Here is a 4093-nt window from a genome sequence, read left to right as displayed (position 1 = left end):
AACAATGTTATGACAATACGTTAGAAAATTTAGATGAAATGGACAAGCTACTAGAAATACGAAAGTACCAAATTTAGATGAAATGGAAAACCTACTAGAAAAATGCAACTTAACAAGACAAGAAGAAAATCTGAAGAATGCTGTAAGAATTAAAAAAAAAAAATCAGGAATTTAAAATCTTCACTCAAGAAGACTTTGGACTCAGATGGCTTCTCTGAGTTTTACTAATTACTTGAGAAAGAAACAATACCAGTTTTACACAATCTCTCCTAGTGAGTAGGACCAGGGAAAACTTCCCAACTCAGTTTTTCAAAAAATCCACAAATCAAATATCAATTCACTTAAAAATTTAAAGCCTATCTTATAGTTTTAACCTTCTGAAAAAAATGTTTTAATAAAGTCTTGGGTATTTAATTTTCCTTTTGGTTGTAGCACCTTTGATTTGCAAAACTAATTATTCTTCAAGTAAATTGATAGTAGAGTAGGAACTCTTAGCTTCATTGAACCAGTCATAAAATAATCTACTGATGTACTAGTTACTGCTACCATTAAAAGTACAATTTTCCAATTTCAATAACTGAACAAGAGATATAAGTATTTCTTTAATGAATGCATCTTTCTGTCTCTAGTCAGCCATTTATAACAACTAGTTTACTTGCTTTTTAGGTAAGATACCTCATTGCTTAAAGAGACAAGATATTAACATTAGACACATTTCTCCATTAACAACCTACATAAAGTTGTAAGCTTCTCTGTTTTTGAGCAAAAGTAAAAACACTGATATATAGATTTAGTGACAGATTCTGGAAGCTACTTAAATGAGCACTGTAACTTAACAATTAATCTCCAAGATGAGTACCCATTTAGTTTACACTGTTTGCAGTTTTTTTGTAGTATGAACTGCAACACTCCCTTGCCTTTACTGTAATAAAGGGTAGTGCTGAGACATTTTTATGAAACTCTGTTCCTATATTCTTTAGAAATTATCATTTTATCTACTGAACATGAATAAAAGCATTTACATGCATAACCAAATTCTGCATTAAAAACATAGCTTAAAAGAAGATAGTTGATAGATGAAGCATCAGTTAGTTCATTCTTTCTCTAAAACATGAGTTTAAAAAAAAAAAGTTCATAAAGAACTTCAGAAATAACTTCATAAATGAGGGGATATATACAAGAAGGGGCTTTCTTATCCAAGAATAACCAGAGAAATTGTAGAGAGTGTCATGAGCTTTGCAGCTAGTCTGTGAAGTTAAAGTTGAAGAAATATTGTCATTCAGGGTGCTCCTTTGTTTCCATCTTGTTTGCCTCTTTCACAAAAGCAGATTCAAAATAGAACGGAAAGTTTTCACTCGAAACCATTGTCTTTGAACACATGAGCAAGTTCAGTAATAAGTTTTCATCTCTTATACTGCTGCTGCTCTCAAAGGCAAGTTCATATTTCCAACCAAGGGTAATTTTATAATTTTCACAGTAGATACTCACGACAGCATGTTCACCAGGGAGAGGGCCTGTCCTCTGCTGGGCCACAGCCCACATTCACCCAGAATTAAAGAGGTGGGCTTGATGTTGAATAAAACGAAAGGACTTGGCTATCAACACAGCATGATGCTAAATGAGCTTTGCAGTGGCTATAGCAGTAAATTCAGTGAGAATTTGGCAGATAACCTTGGAAAGTTATGAAGTTTGTCATTTTTATCATCCCTGCTGGAAGTTTTTTACTAAGCTCAGGGCTGGCACGTGAAGAATTTCAACTCTGCTGGATTCTATGAGAAAAGAAACCCTGGAATACTCAGGGAAAAGCTGTTATTCTGAAGGGTGTGAGCACTTTGTGTACAGATGAGTGGAGAGAAAATGTCACACGCACGCTCAGCTGTCTGTGCGCTGGCCAGCTCCCCTCCCCGCAGTCCCAGCCACAGCACCTACCTGGCCTGCTACTCACGGCCATCAGCTAGATCAACAGTCAATCAGCTCACTGCGTGTATGGGTGCTGCTTGCTCAGGCTCAGACTATCAGGCAGCCTTAGCTTGGTGGCTGGTGGCTCCTTGATGAGTCATGAAGCATTCTCTCTGTCCATGGACCAAGCTCACTTTATAAGACCTGTTTAATCTTGATAACGTGATCTGATACGGCCATTATGGAAGAGTTAAATTAAGGCCAATCTCACTCATGAATGTAGATTAAAAAATCCAAATTAGCAATAAGAAAACTGAATCCAGCAATACATGAAAATGATACTATATCAGGACCAAGTTGTTTTTGTTTTATTTTGGGATTTTTTGTGTTTTTTTTTTGTTTTTTTTGTTTTTGGTGCCAGAAATGTAAGGCTGGTTCAAAATTGAGATGTCAAACAATGTAATACATTGTATGAAAGAACAAAGGAGGAAAGTCATAAGATTATAGATTCAGCAAGCCCATTAAAATTAGTATTCATTTATGATAATAAACTTGTAGAAAACTGGAAATAGAACTCAATTTGATAGAGTACTCACAAATAACATCCAAGAAACATTACCCTCAATGCTGAAATATTGAAAGCTAACTCTCCTTTTTGAAGTAAGAAACAAGACAAATATATCCACTATCACCATTTTCTATTCAACATTTGTGTTAAAGAGCCTAGGCAGCCGGTGCAGTAAAGAAGGAAAAAAAAGAAAAAAATAATGCCTCTAAAAGAAGAAATAAAACTCTTGGTACATCATAGAAAATCCAAGATACTATGTAGACAAATTATTCAGAAGAATATGTTAATTTGGCAAGCTTGCCAAATATATGGTCAATATACAAAATTATATATTGTATATATTAGCAATAACTTATAAAATAAAATATTCAATTTTCAAAAAATCAACTATATAGAAGTACATCTAATAAAAATTTGTGAGCTCTCTTCTCAGAAAATGAAAAATATTAAGAGAAATTAAAGAAGCCCTAAATAAATAGCTATATAACATTCCTGGATTGGAAGACTCAACAGTGTAAAGATATAATTCCTATCATTATGCCAGATCTCTGCGTGTGTGTCTGTGTGTGTAGAAATTGACAAACTAATTTGAAAAAGTGTATGGAAATGCAAAGGTCCAAGAATAGCCAAGAATAAAGTTAGAAGATATCAAGGTTTGTTACAGTACATAGCTACAGAATTAAAGCAGTAAGGTATTGGTGCCAGGATAGACTTATATCACTGGAACAAAATGGAACATTCAGAAAATACTCATGTGGTCATTTGATTTACGGCAAAGGTGGCACTGAAGAGCAGTAGGGATAAGATAATCTTTTCATTAACTGGTGCTTTTTTTCCCATATAAAAAAAGCACCTGATGCTTCTCTTGTTCCATATTCAAAAGTTTAAGGTGTGTCAAAGTCCTAAGTATGAAAAGTGAAGCGAAAAATTTACTAGAAGTTAACATCAGGAGAAAGTATTCTTGACTTTTTGGAGAATTATGTGACTTACCTGATAAACTGAAAAGAATAACAGGTTCAGATTCCCCATTCTCTTTTTTCCCTTTTCCTGTCTTCCATTGGATAGTTGGAACTTATGTTTTGGTTTCTGCTTGTTGAAAACTTATTCTATCGCCACTGATTCTTTAAACATGTCAATATTTATATACTGTGCTTAACAAGAGAACGTTCACATTCATTCTTAAATGTCTTGTCTCCCCCACCAGCCCCAGCATATTGATACTTTCTAGAATTTTATTTCTAGTTTATTAGAGTTTAGACATCCTCTTCTTCCTTGTCCTTTAAAATTGCTTGGACTGTAGTAAATCTTACCAAGAAATCTGAACCGTTACATAAGAATGTTTCAGAGGTACACATTGTTATTATTGTGTGTGTGTGTGTGTGTGTGTGTAGCAAAACTGGTGAAGCCTGTGTGCCCAAGAATATTTTATTATGTCCTCATATTTGAATGACAATTTGGTTGTTTGGAAAAAGTCTAGTTTTGAATGTATCTTTCTTTAATATCATAAAAATACCTGCTCCATTGATTTCTTACACCTTGTAGGGGTAATAGATGTAATTACGATATGACTCTTGTTCTTTTATAGGTGGTCTGCTCCTTCAATCCAGATGCTTTTAGAATTTTTGC

The 4093-nt window shown here is 34.1% G+C and overlaps 1 pseudogene; it reads right to left on the bottom strand.

Moving 5' to 3' along the window:
• Positions 1 to 1351: 1351 nt before the first annotated feature.
• LOC130846459 (protein yippee-like 1) lies at positions 1352 to 1705 on the bottom strand (annotated as a pseudogene).
• Positions 1706 to 4093: the final 2388 nt, after the last annotated feature.

Source organism: Hippopotamus amphibius, chromosome 2 (assembly GCF_030028045.1).
Source record: "Hippopotamus amphibius kiboko isolate mHipAmp2 chromosome 2, mHipAmp2.hap2, whole genome shotgun sequence".
Classification (NCBI taxonomy): Eukaryota; Metazoa; Chordata; class Mammalia; order Artiodactyla; family Hippopotamidae; genus Hippopotamus; species Hippopotamus amphibius.
The sequence above is the reverse complement of the archived record's forward strand: the minus strand, read 5'-3'. Positions and strand labels throughout refer to the sequence as shown.